Here is a 15,193-nt window from a genome sequence, read left to right on the forward strand (position 1 = left end):
TCACAAACAGGTAAAGATACAAACTGTCCAGCAGTGGATTAACATGAGAGAAGTGGAATCAGTATGAATGACCGCCGGCCTTCTGGCCGACGGTTCAAGTCCCGACATCGGAAGACTGGCAGTAGTGAAGATCCCGACAGGGGATTTAGGTAAGTATAACTAACACTACCGCCCCATAAACCTAAGGGGTGCCTAACCCTAACCTCCCCCCTAGTGCCAAACTGCAACCCCCCCTAAGTGCCTAAACCTAAACCCCCATCCCCACAGCCTAAACCTAAGTCTCCCCGGGGAGGGGGGTGCCGAACCCTAACCCCCTCTTCTTGTAGCCTAACCCTAACCCTCCCAGGTGGTGCCTAACCCTAAGTCCCCCCTGGGAGCCCCTAACCTAACTCTTTCCCCAGCGGCTGTCCACGCCCGCCGCCCGCCTTACCTTCAATCGGTATGCTGGGTGTGAGGCTCCAGGCGTAGGTATAATGATAGGCATCTGGATTTCAACGTCTGTCATTAGTACCCTGCTGGGATTTGGCAGTCGGGAAGCCGGTGGTCGGCATTCCTCATTGCATCCCAGAGAAGTCTATGACTGGAAAATCTAAGTCTGAAAATGGAAGCAGAAACTGACGTAAGCCTGTAAAGAATAAATAAGAATTGCAGTGTATCTTCATTTACCAAATGGAGACCATTCAGAGATATATGCTAATGCCTCAGCAGCTGCGAATTTGTCCGCAGTGGCTGTGCAAATGCTGTAGCCGACATGATTTGTATTGAGATTTCAATGGACGGCATCACAAATCCAAGCACCTGCGTACAAAGACGCAGCATCGGTCTCAAATCAGTCGATTATTAATTTTTGATCAATCATAGATTCACGCAGAATGGTCGCCGAGTCTAAGAAGCCTGAGCAATTTTTACTGCATACGGGATCGTAGTCTAAGACAGAAACATGCCCCAAAAGTGCTTGTTGTGACATGCCTGCATTTGAGTCGCCAACCCCGTTTTTGCCCACAAGTGCTCCCTGCCTGTTGATAATTTTTTTTAATAAATCCTCACTGCAAACGACATTGGTAATGAAACTTTGGACATGTGCAATTCGACTCAGATGCATGTACAGACCACTGATAATCGCTCTGCTGCATAAACATTGTCACTGCGTCCATCTCGGAATCAGACAATCTACAAGTACACTGACAGCGGCATCCCGATGGTTCAAATCCCAACAGGGAAACAGTAAGTAATGTTCCCCTGTCCTATTTACCCTCTATCCCTAACCCTCTTTTCCTGCACCGTTATACTAACCCTCCCTACCCCGCACCCTAACCATAACCCTCCCGATAAGTGCCTAAATCTAACCCTCCCCGCTTAGTGCCTAACCCTAAACCTCCCCGGTAGTGCCTTAACCTAACACTCCCTGCCTGGAGCCTAACCCCAACCTCCCCCTTCCCGCAGCCTAACATTAAGTCGCCCTGGGCAGCCTAAACCTACCCCCCTTCTCCCACGTGTGCGGCTGATACTTACCATTTCCCGATGTCCTTATGACATGTCGGGATTTCAGCATCGGTGTTCTCTGGGCGATTGGGATACAGATGCCGGGGTTCCGGCAGACGGCATCCCAGTTGTCAGGATCTTATCCGCATCCCCACAGATATGTAGCTGTAACTGGCAAAGATAATTCCATACAAGGACAGAGATTCTGGCTATTTAGAAATAAGATGTTATTACAACAAGAACAAAAACAGTCATAAGTTCTTTTCTGTGAGCAAAGGTGCCCTATTAGCTGCTGCTGCTGCTTCGCTATTAAGAGTTTAATAAACTCATTAAGACATCTCAAGAGAACAGTGTGCGTATGTGTTACTGACCCTGTTTAAATGCATCACCTGGGATTTTATTAAAAAAAATTAATTATCTACAATACAAATATCATTTTAAATGTGTTCTTTAGCCAAATCCATTATAATGATGCCATTATTGAAAATTAATTTGTTTTTGCTTGTTTCATATATTTAAGTAGAAAATGTGCTTTTCTTTCAACATGCTTGTGAGGCAAATGTTTATTGTTAAAAAAAATGGAAAAATAACCACATTTTTTCTTGTTGCTGCAAACCTGCGGTCCCTGCAATAGGCAAACCAGGACTTTGCAGAAGCAGAGACAGCTGCTATTTTATAAGGAGGACACAGTTTGTTTTGTATACAGTCTGCTCAAACTGAAAACTATTTTCAGAAATTGTGGCTAATTTATGCTGACCCATATAAAATGTAAAACTAAAATATGTTAAAACATATAGGAAATAGAGCTTACTCTTTATTATTAGTCAATGTGCATATGCTTCTTAGAATAGCATGCAATGCACAAGAGAGCTTTTCCTGCTGCATTTCCACCCCCAGGAAAATACAGAACTGTTAAATATGTTGTCATATGAAAAATAATGTATTTTGCCTAGAGGGTGTCACACCAGCAGATTTTCTACTCAGGCAGGTGTTAAAAAGTTGCAAAATGCATTTTTGATCAGTGTAGGTCAACTACAGTAAGGGCTGCTCATGTAATTACAACACAATCAGAGTTGGACCTAACCACAGACACGACTGACTCTTGTGGTACAAAGATCATTATCATCTGCAACATGGATCCTTGCAGAGTAAAAAAAAAATAATTAAACAATGTGTGGAGAGAAACATTGTGGAGTACCCTCAACTAGCACTGTGCTATGCTGTGCTATTCACAGTGTAACAGGGAAATGCACATTCAGCATGGTACTCAATTTCCTATGAGAAAATATATGTGGACACACCCAAGAAAAAAATGACCCCATGCAGATAGCTCTGGTTGGGTAGAATTATTCACCAGGGGCTGGAGTAAATATACTGTTTTACCCAAAATGTAGCTTATGTTGGAAAATTACTAAGATATATGTATATGCTGTCATCTCCTAAGCAACACCTCTGTAATTTAAGTACACAGTACTAGATTCAAATTTTGAGAAAAAAAAATAATTCCAGAATAGCCTCCTATATCCTTCGTCTTATATCTTATCAGTAGTAACTACTAGAATGTAGAGTAGAGAAAAGGAAACATTTTCAAAACAATTTCACAGAACATTCATTTGGGTATTTTCTACCGCACTTTCCGATTCACAGAAAATGTTTCTTTGCTCATCTTATGTTAACTCTCTAACGTTCATAGATTGCAGAATGGGTAGATACTGCAACTGTCCCTCAGCACTCACCCAGAACATGGCATTTCACAACTTGTAGACAAGTGCCTAGGCAACGATTCAAAGTCCTACACATTGCAGTAGCTATGAAGCTGGGCAACTGTGTGCCTGATTATAATACAATGGGCTGAACCTCATGTGAATATTTCTTTTTGAAAGGTGAATCATTCCACTAACAACAGAGAGAAAAGATGCATTTCATTATACTGTGCACGTGACCCAAACAATATCACTACAATACTGAGGAGTAAATACTACTCAGCGGTTTCTCAAAGCCACTCGTGATTGGCGTCTTTGACCGATGGATTTAGAACAAGAACAGAAAAAGAAGCAAAACTAGACTGATTTACTATTTTTCTCTTTTGCCATTTTAAATCCATCAGTTAAAACCCCTGATCATTAGTGGCTCTGATAAACCAACGTTTAGCAAATCTGTCCCTTTTTTTTTTACTAATTGAAAACATTATTTCAATTTATCCCATGATTTAATATTTATAATCTTAAACTCATAATAATAGCTTCCTATCCTGAATATTGGATCCTTATAGAGGATTAATATCAGATGGTGGAAATGTACAGATAGGTTCACTTCTAATACATTGTGGTTTCAATCACACCAAATAGGCTCTCTCCTGGGCAACTCGGCTGCTCCAAGAGGATTTCTCGCTCAAAATGTGCGTCTTACTCACATAAACTGGGAGCGACAAAACTACATTGCTAGGTTACACTGATCAATTTAATGTGTGACATTTGTCCAACTGTGTTTGCCTGAGTGTAATTCTCTGTAAAAAGGGCTACAAGCGAGGCGGCCGTGGCTTTTTCTGAGTTTTGCTGTGCTTCATCTGCACCTTGGTACGTGTATAAAACCAATTCCTGTGCAGTAAAAGTTGCAGCCTAATGTCTCCAACACACTGTGTGACTTTTTGTTGTTCCTGAGAAGCCACTAATGCTAAATTGAAATAAATATATGGTACGCTATTTCTCTTGGTGCATCTCAGTTGCACCAGGTGTCTCACGCCGCATAGCAAATTGGCAACAAGTAAGTAATGACACATCGGTACTACAATTAAGATTGTCTTACATACACATATGTCGACATTATGACCACTAGCAAATGTTCACATAACGTCCATGTTGCCATTCTGAATTTTGACATTCTGGTGTTGACATTTGAAATGTCAACATTTTATACCACACCCCAACAAGAGCTATACAGGTATATATAGATTAATAACTGCACCTATCTCACGAGCTCATCCTGTTGTTTTTTAATTACGTATCATATTAACTTTCGGTTCATAGCTTTTAAATGCATGATCATATCGCTTCGAGTTTTACATGATTAATATTCCTGTTGGTAATATGTTGTCAATATTTTACTTAATTATGGTATTAAACATGGAGTATCCCTGTACAACTGAATTCACACACACAACAGACACTTTGGACTTAAATTTCACAGTAGTTACCTCTTAAATAGTTGTAGTAACACAGTAAATGGAAAAAGGACAGCAGTTGTTTTAAGTGGTGTTCCAATAAAACATAACTTTTATTAATAATATATGAAAATGTTGTATTTTTTTTTTATCCAAAAACAACTGTGAAATAATGAATTCATATATAGACAGTGAAAAGAAAGAGATATTGAATTTAAATCAAGATGGCTGGGTATTCGTATTCTTGTTTACAAATATAAGTGTCGTGTGTATGTGTGTTAATAAACAATATATAATATATCCTATGCGTGTTTTAGTCCATTTATTTGGATGATGTGGATTATGTTATTCAATTATGTTACTAAAACAAGTAACGTAGGTTGTTAGGTTGTTAAATCATTGAGTATTTGTAATGACATTTACACCTTTAGGTAGTCTTTATCTGTACATAAATAAGATTAAAAGATAGATCTGTATATAATAATATATCCAGCTAGAAGTAAAATAATGAGCCATGATATTTAGATATTCAATTTGTTAAACTAAATGCTCAACATTATAGCAGTGAAGGAAAAGGAGACTAAAATATCTATTCTTTAATAAACCATGTATTGTACTCACAAGTTAACTCGCTATATACTGTAGTAGATTTTAATTGTGACACATGTAAGACCATGTAAATATAATTCACACTATATGCAGTTTAGCTGCTTTTAGTAGCAATCCCTATGTTTCAATTTACAGTGTATTGTGGTCAACAATTAGCTTGTTATAAAGCAGATTTCAATTGTGACACATGTGAGACCATGTATTGATAGATACCAAATTCACACAATGCATAGATTAGCTATTGAAAGTAGCAACTGAATATTGCATAAATAAGATACTCACGTTTGTCACTAATTAGCTTATGTACATAACAATTTGTAATAGTGATGCAGGAATATTATAATCATATTGGTGTGATGTTATAAAAGATTATTTAAAAATATTTAGTATCATACACAAACAATGGTATTCAGCAAATCTTTCCTCTATTATTGTAGCTTTAATTTTGTAAGTATAATAATGACCTAATCCAAAACCATTCTGTATACATTTCTGAAGAATCTGTAGGATATACTGTATGTACAATATTGTTATGGTATATAGGAAATTAATTGAATAGCAGATGTATCATGGTGAGTCAGTGTAATTAAATAATATCTACTGTAGTACTAACAATAATGAAACAAAATAGTATCCATTTTAGTTTGAAACTCTTTATGCTTTCTTTATGCTTTCTGAGTGCTCACAGTGTAGCCATAGATACAATGTTTAAAGTAAGCTGTATCAACTTAAACCACCAGAATTGTGTCTGTTGTAATTTCATTCAGTCAATAGGGCTATTTATAAGGTTGTGTTTACTCAGTGGTATTGATCAAATTTTTTATCTCATATATATTGAAGTAGAAATAGTTCTAGAAGATATTGTGGTAGTCTATGGGGGTATTCATTTGTGGCTAATTGCCACGCCGGAAGTATTCAATTAGCCAGGATTATAATGCGCGTGAGTCCCCGCAGTCAGACCTAAACAACACAAAGTCGTGTTTGAACCTGGGGAAAGAAAACATTGATTTTGCAGTTTACGTGGAATTGGTGGGTTTATGCTCCTGAATCCCGATTTCTTTGGTGTGGGAAAAGCCTGTTCAATTAAATAGCCTTTTACCCACACCAAATAAAATCAGCATTCAGGAGTGTAAACCCACCAATTATGTATTTTATGTAAACCCTGCGGCTAATTGAATACCCCCTATATGTCATTGATCTTAACTGAGACTCGCAGTCTAGCCCCACTTTCAAAATATTCTAATCCCTTTTATCATCACACACATACCATCAGGAATATAACATATTGCTGGAGAACACACAGCGAAATCACACCTACGTGCGTTTGGCTGAAAACAGCTTTGTCAAGAATTCACACAGTAGCAATCATGCTGAGATCATTTCTCCATGTCTAGAAGGTACAATCCACATTGTAAACTGCACTAGTAAAATGAAACACATTCATCCTAGTCAATCATTCCATAAGACATTTGGAGTACAGCAAAAAATGCCGCCATGTGTTTCGCTAACCTACTGCTTTGTAAAAGCAAATAACTGAGAAATAAAGGGGTATTTGAATCAATCACAGCATTAATTAATTTAGCAAATAGTAACACTGTATCTATCCACACTTACAATGTTACTCCACTAAATACTGTGTATGTTAATTAATTAACCACTCTGTCCATAATGTAAATTAGCGATCTACACTTGCAGGAATGGAAAGTAAGATCTTTGTATCACGATTCTACTTACAGTATATTTTGGAGCCTATTTATCAAGTGTTAATTAGCACTGCAGATCGCAGTTCCCATTATTACCAATGGGGACTACGATCTAACCCCTATGTACTCTATCTTCAGATGGTGTAAACCGCTTTAAACCTATGGAGGCTTCCAATCTCCCTCCCACAACCTCCGCTCGACAGTGCAAACTGACACTGTGCGCATACGCAGTGTCAGTTTCCCCCACACACAAATATGAAAGACTTATACAAAATGCTGGGGATATAACTTGCAGGGAGAGTGGTTATCGCAACCACTGTCCCTGCAAGTTTCTCTTACTACAAAGCGAGATATTTTTATTAAAAATTAAAATATCCGCAAGAAACAGATACTTAATAATTGCATCAGTTACTAATACATACTCTCCTTAGCCTCAATCAAAAGAGCTCTAATGCAAGGTTGCATTATATATGAAGATTACTAAGAAGGGTGATGTGATTGAGATTGTCAGATTAGATCTTCAGTTTTCTTTAATAACACATTCTGATTAATTGACTTAGTTTGTTTGATGTTAAATATTGATTGTTGGTATAATGTAGGTGTTTATATGAGTAATAATAATAGTTATCAAGTCATATGGTCATTACAATACATCCTCACCTGAGCCTCAGTCAAATGGGTTTTGGTGCAAGGTTGCATTAGATACTGTAGGTTACATTATAGGATGACATGATAGATAGCAGATGTCAGAATAAATGAATACACCAGGAGATGTTATCATAGATATCCATTCTATAGACATATATGCTGAAGGATAAGTGGGTTTCTCTTTAAAGGTTCCAAAGCTAAACTACTGTATGTCAAAGAGAAATGTATAGTAACTGCTAATTATTTGTATTAGTCGTACAGATTTTCATTTAAATATGTCCTTGTGGAGATTCTTTTATCTATAAACCTATAAGTGATAATTGTGTGGTGCATAGTAGATTATTCCCCAGATCTATTATGAAATTATCTTTAAAGTGGTTTTATTTGAAATTAGTAAATTCATACACATACCATATAATTATATTTATTATTTTAAAATTGTAGTGAATCCACTCATAATACTTAAATAAAAGTGATGAAAGGTGAAAAGGAAATAAACAGTCTAATAATGTATTTTATATATTTCACACCCATTAATTCTGAATGAAAATAGCCATGAGAAAAGAAAAAGATAGGGTAATAAAGTGATAAACAACAAAAATAATGGTGCAGTGAGGATGGTCATTTAGTTATCAATGTTGTAGAGAACAATCTGATCTGAACTATTAGTAAAAAATGTGAGTGCTAAATTAAATAAATGAGATAGATTGATCAGACCTGGGGGTATATTCACTAAAGGTTGGTTTTGCTATCCTCTTATTTACTAAATGCCAAACCAATGATAAACTGACCAAATGGCAGACTTTGGAACTCAACAGAGTATCAGCTCACAATTGATGTTATAAGAATAGAAACCACAGCAAACCCCCCAAATAATAGACGTGCCTCTGGCAGGCAAGTTTATGTGAAGTACTACTCAAATCACTATGATCTGTGCAGGATTAATTTTAATAAAATAAAAATGACATGGGGTCACTCCAATTATCCAATACCCAGCACTAGGCTGAACCAGTTGTGTTCCCCTGCCATAATGCAACCAGCCCTAAACTGGGCAACCCAGATCTGGAATCCCTGGCGAAGGACAACCAGATCTTCTCCACACCCCCAGGGCTTTGGGTGCAGATGTAATACTGTAATTAAATGGTTAAACAATAGTGTTATTTACAGGTGGATTACAGGTCCTAGCAGGGCTGCCCAGGCATGATGGCACTATCACAAATGCGAGCATGCCCTCACCGCACCCCCCCTTCAATATCTACCTCAAAACGCCCTCCTTCAATGCACTGCTCCCTTCAATATCCACCTCACAGCACCCCCTTTCTTCAATGTCCACCTCACAGCACTTCCCCTCTTCAATGCACTCCTCCCTTCAATATACACCTCACAACACTACTCCTCCATTCAATATCCACCTCACGTATCTTCCCTTCAATGCACACCCCTTCAATAAACACCTCAAAGCATCTCCCACCAGCCCCTTCAATGGCCACCTCTCACAGCACCCCATTCCTTCAATGTACCCCTTACAGCAGTATCCCACTTCAATGTCTACTTCACAGCACTCCCCCAACTTCAATGTCCACCTCACAGCACTCTCCCATTCGATGTCCACCTCACAGCATCCCTACCCTTCAATGCCCACCTTACAGCACTATGCCCTTTAATGGCCACCTCACAACACTCCCCACCCTTCAATGAACACCTCACAGCACTCTCCACTTCAATGTACACGTCACAGCATTCCCTACCCTTCAAAGTCCACCTCACAGCACTATGCCCTTCAATGGCCACCTTACAACACTCCCCACCCTTCAATATACACCTCACTGCACTCCTTACCCCCTTCAATGCCCAACTCACAGCACTTCTCCCCTTTAATGCATTCTTATCCCATGAAATTTCATCCTCCAGCTCTCCCCTGACCCCTTCAATGTCCATCCCACAGCACCCTCCTCTGACCCCTACTATAATTATCATACAGCACTACCCCCAGTCCCTTCAATATCCACCTCACAGCACCCCCCAAACCCTTTAATAATCACCTCACAGCACTCCCCCAGCCCTTTCAGTGCCACCACACAGCACTTCACCCTTCAATGTCCACTTGACAACACTCCCCACCCTTTAATGTCCACTTCACAGCACTGCCCTCCCTTTAATGTCCATCTCACAGCATTCCTTCCCACTTCAATGCATTCTTACCCCATCAATGTTCAACCCACATTTCTCCCCAGGCCCCTTCAATGTCCATCCCCCAGCACCACCCTGATCCCTACAATAATCATCTCACATCACTCTCCCAGCACCTTCAATGTCCACCTCACAGCATCCCTCCAACCTTTTCAATAATCACTTCACAGCACTCCCTCCGGCTCCTTCAATGTCCACCTCACAGCAACCCCTCTGGCAGCGCCAGCAAACTTACCTTCTAGACTTTTGTCTGGTCTCCCATTCAGTTCCAAGCTGGCCCTTTCATCTTGATGGAGGCTTTCCTTGCTCCCCTGCAGCAGCCTGATGTGAAATAATGATGTCACGATTGCTCATGCACACCTTCCAAGCCTGCCGAGACTGAGAAGAGCTCAGGAAGAAAGAGCTGCCTGGCTGCTCTGATTGTGTTATAGCACAGAATGGCTGAGGAGCATCCTCTCTGTCTGCCTCCTGCAGCCAGCCTTGCATATCCAGAGCACAGCTGTAGGCAGCCCAAGATTACTAAAATTGCACCAACCCGGGGGGCAGATGACACCCTACCCCCCGGCCAGCCCACCCATGCTTAGCAAATATACCCCTTAATATCTTAATAATTAACATGTATTTATATAGTCAGAATTTAGAGACTATTTGTTGATAATACTGAATAAAAATTATTGAAATAAACATTTGGTAGGTTGTGGGTTCCTTAAGGAAAATTTGCATTGATTGAGTACAGTAATTGGGAATTGTTACTCTGCGTCCCAATCATATGGTAGTCTATTATAAAGCACAACAAGTAGCAATAGCTATTTCTGATGATTTAATTATTGATAATTAATGTGGTTAGGTTACAGTTTGTAATTACAAGAACACTGAAAAATAATTCCCTTTGTTGAGACCATTAGGCGTTGATACTATTTACAATGAAACTTGGTCTGGATTCCCTTCTTTGAAGATCCCGAGTGTAATCACCCCATCTATTGTATGCTTGTCACTACTAATCACACTACTGTTTAACCAATTGCACAGTTACAGTGACACTTTCCATGCAGTAATATATACCCACATTGTCACTCTTCAAATACAAATTTGTCTTTGTATTTATTCAGTCATACAGAAATAGTGTAACTACATGGTTCTGGTAATTGACTACTCCACTATGACTACATATAACAAAAGCTAACGGTGTACTAACAGTGGATGTAAAACCCATATATTTCAGTTATCATTTTTCCCAGAGGACCTTACACCAGTGAGAAAAAAAAGGGTAAAATCAAATAACATCTAGCATCATCTAGTAGATATATACATAATAAATCAGAGTGTAAGTGTTGAAAAAGGGAAAAATAAAACTTAAATATAAAACCGAGGGATCAATTGAAATACTGTTTAAATTGGGCTCAAATAAGACTAAGGGGCATATTTACTAAAGGTTGATTTAGATCGATTTGGATAATTTTAAAGTCGATGAAAATTGATAAACATCAATGTTGTGTTTCTGGGGCTAATTCACACATTATAATCAAAAATGGTCTATTAGTAAATATGTGATTTAGCCCCATAATCACAAAGTCAATTAAAATTGACCTTTAGTAAACATATCTTTAAGGATATAACTCTGAGTCTCTTGTAAAGTGGTTGCAATTCTGGCCGCTTCCAGTAAAATCCACTTTTGTAATGATGTGGATCACTGAATTATGCTAAGGTCAGGATGTACTAAAGGGAAAATGCTGGCATAACTCAGAATACTGACATTTCCTGTGTTTTGGCCACATTCCCATATGTACCAAGGTCCGAGATGCATTATTTTCCAGAGCTTAGACCCAGTGGGCAGCAATGGCATTGCCCAATAGAATCCTATGGGCTTCTTATCATGTTGTGCCCTGGGAGAGATATATACTTAATTATTCAAAGCATAAATGTCCCTCCCAGCATCCCCCACAGCGTGCACGTCATACAACGCAGGTGTAGAGGGACTTCTAGGTCATGAATCCAAAAGTTCACTCTTCACAAAAAGCTGTTCTTTGCAATTTTAATCACAATTCTAGGTACATACCAGCATTATTAATGTCAGTATGTACCCGATAAGTGACTAATGTACCACATCCGAAATGTGATGCATAGTACATCCCACCCTAAGTATTTTTTTTTTAAATGGTTTAGAGCAGGACAATCTTTCTGACTGTTGCAAAAGTGAATGAAGTAGTTTACACTAAATGCAGTTTGTGCTTATAGCATTTTCAGCAAGCAGACATACTGTATAGGAGAGTTTAACACAATTTATTTTAGGTGATGCTGAGGGTTAATTGTCTGTTTGCATTACACTTTTACACAACCATCCTGCTTCCTCAGTTCATACAAATGTTATAGCACAAAACATTATATATAGATTCAGTGCATCTGTCTTAAAGGATAATTTCATCCAAAAGATAATTACTACCAATTAGCAATCTTTCCAATTGGAGAACTATGCCTAAGACAAGTGTGCTGTCTATAAATTTGTAATGTATAGTCATATATTTGACTAGAGAAACATGATATGAAAGGTATCATGTCACATTACCCTCCATCCCTGCAACTTCTTCTACTGCCTCATCTCTGCTACCTAAAACCTTCTGGCCACAGGTGAAACCTTCCCACACAAACTGGACCTCATTCAAAGATGGACGCTAATGCGAGTGATTGTGTGCCATTGCACATGTGTATAAGCCGCACTGCACACGCTCTGTGATTGTCTTGCGATTCCGCATGCACAGAGGAAATATTTGTGAAGTGAGTGACAGGTAGTCAGCATTTGGGGTCAGTGAAGGGGGGATGGTTAGAAAAACGCAGGCGTGTCTGACTATTTAAATGCCGTTACATGGGCATGCATAATTTAGACCTTGTGATCTCCTACGCAGCATGAGAGCCCTCTGCGTGTCAGGAGAGCAGCCGAGTCTGCAGCACGTCATACCTGTTTCAAAGGCAATGTGCGTTGATATTACCGATATTTACGTAGGTAAGCAACGTCGTATGCATTTGAGAAGGCAGCCGTGGATGTCCTTATGCTCGGAACTATTAGCATATTTTTGCAGCTGTGTTCTGTGCAAAATCACAGCTGCGATCGCATAAGTGTCCACCCCTTCCTTCAATATCTTCCCTATCTCAACAAGCACTAACCTAGATTGTAAGCTTGTGAGCAGGGCCCTCTTACCTTTATGTCTGTCTTATACAATTCAGTCTTCTTCTATTACTCTTGATTAAAATTGTAAAGCGCAACGGAATATGCCGCGCTATATAAAAAACTGTTAATAAATAAATAAATGTATGAATAAAATACATTTACCCATAGACAAACATAGAGAAAGCTTATAAGCGACTGTCTGTAACCAATTTCAGACTAAAAATAATGAATGAGTTGTTGGAAATGCAAAGATAAATCAATTGCATAAATTGATAGCATTGCAGAAGCTCTTTTCTCCACTTTGTCGGACAGTACAGTATACTTTTAAACATTTTCTATTAAAAATAATGCTTTTTTTTACCATATTAAGTGTAGAGCTTCCATTTACAGAAGACTTGGGCAGATAGTTTTGCTGAAAGCTGAACCCACCCAACTTTGGGGTTTTGAGTCAAACCGAGTCCCGGCTCAGATCACTTTGGGATCCCGAGTAGAACCGAGTCCCAACTCAGGTTTCATTGCAAGCCCAAAACTCGGACCTAGAAACCAGATCTTACGTATTTTGAATTGCATTTAAGTCCCTCCTTTGTGATTTCAGGAGCTGTAAAGTGGTCAAAATTGACTGGAATGAATGTTATTGATGTTAATAACACTACAGGAACAAAAACATGTCCAAGTTACATGGCGTTAGCTATTTTTATAAATTAAAAAAAAAAATCAAAACCGGACCAAAACATTTGAGGGTGGTTTTGCGAAAACCAAAACACGTCGATATAGAACCAAAACCAAAATCACATCTCTAATTTACAGGCAATACAATAGCAATACTTTACTGTATTTTGTTCCCTCTCCCCAATGTTAATTCTTGTCTCTGCCAATCAATCCTTCTCTTAATCACAATGCCAATGACAATTTTGAGAAGAACTGTCATGATTTGACTATTATAACCCACAAAAGAAGAAAAAAAGTAGGGCTTGTTGTTGGGGCTCTTTAATATTAGTTTATTACAAAGTATAAGGTTTAAAATATAACTTTTAACAAGTGCACCTAAAATGCGAAGGGACCCATACTACACACAATAATAAATAATACACTAATTAATTCAAAATGTAATGATTGGTTAGAAATGGCGAAAATATTAGAAAAGGAGTACCATGGTCCTACAATCTATACATACGATCTATATATCACATTGAATAAATGTGGAACTTGCGTTAAATGATATGTACCCTTGTAACTCTAATATTGTACATACACCATGATGTCTAATTTCATAAACCAGAGGGATGTGTGGGAACAGATAGTATGACATTTTTGCTGTGTCACCACTCTTTCCCAATCCACTTCCTTATATGTGGACCTACAGTACCTGGTATCCCAGGTGGTTTCCCATCCAAGTACTAACCAGGCCCAATACTATATAGCTTCCAAGATCAGATGAGTTTGGGCACATCCAGTATGGTAAGGCTGTAGGTAATAGGCCCTGATTCAGAGCCGGACACTCTGACCAGAGCGCTCGCTCTGAATCAGGGCCCACCTCCATTAAAATGGAGCGTCCTCCTGGATGCTCGTATAGCTGTGGGTCACCACCCACAGCATATACGAGCGTCCAACAAGATGGTCGCGATGGTCTTGACCATCGCGACCATCGGACTTGCCAGAGAAACCCTGTGGTCGGGTTTCTCAACCGCAAGGCCAGGAGTGATTTTGGCTCTATCAGAGCCAAAATCACTCCCACTGACATCACTAGTGATGTCAGTGGGGCCGGCTTCAGACGGTAGGCGTCCCCATAGGAATGCCTCCATCTGGCATGCACGCCCCCGGAACTCCCACCAAAGGGGGCGTGCTGTCAATCAACATCGACAGCACGCCCCCTTTGGTGAGAGACCCAGAGCAATGGAAAGTCCTTTGCTCGCCGGGTCTCGCGCATGCGCACGACGGAGCTCCCTCCGTCATGTGCATGCGCAGTGGGGAACATCGACCCACTTGTGAGCGTACTGCCGCTCGCGAGTGGGTCTGAATGACCCCCATAGTCGCTTATGGAAAGTGTGAATGCCCAGGTAAGCACAAAGCAATATGGTTTATAGGACTGTCTTCTTTGAAAAAGTCCACTTTGTTAAGAAATCTTTACATATAACAAAGAAAGTATTACACACGCATAGTTTAATTGTTCCACAAAATAAACATCATGACTGGTTACAGAGATAATATCATATATATGTTACAGATATCATATATTCA

The 15,193-nt window shown here is 39.3% G+C and overlaps 1 protein-coding gene and 1 pseudogene across 1 annotated transcript in view; both read right to left on the minus strand.

Annotated features, from left to right (window-relative positions):
* Window positions 1-15,193, minus strand: part of NKAIN2 (sodium/potassium transporting ATPase interacting 2) — a 1,110,439-nt gene that overhangs the window by 815,845 nt on the left and 279,401 nt on the right. The gene's annotated exons all lie outside the window — the stretch shown is intronic.
* LOC148509476 (5S ribosomal RNA) lies at window positions 14,310-14,427 on the minus strand (annotated as a pseudogene).

The sequence above is a fragment of the Taudactylus pleione genome, unplaced genomic scaffold (genome assembly GCF_031769625.1).
Source record: "Taudactylus pleione unplaced genomic scaffold, aTauple2 ptg000326l, whole genome shotgun sequence".
Classification (NCBI taxonomy): domain Eukaryota; kingdom Metazoa; phylum Chordata; class Amphibia; order Anura; family Myobatrachidae; genus Taudactylus; species Taudactylus pleione.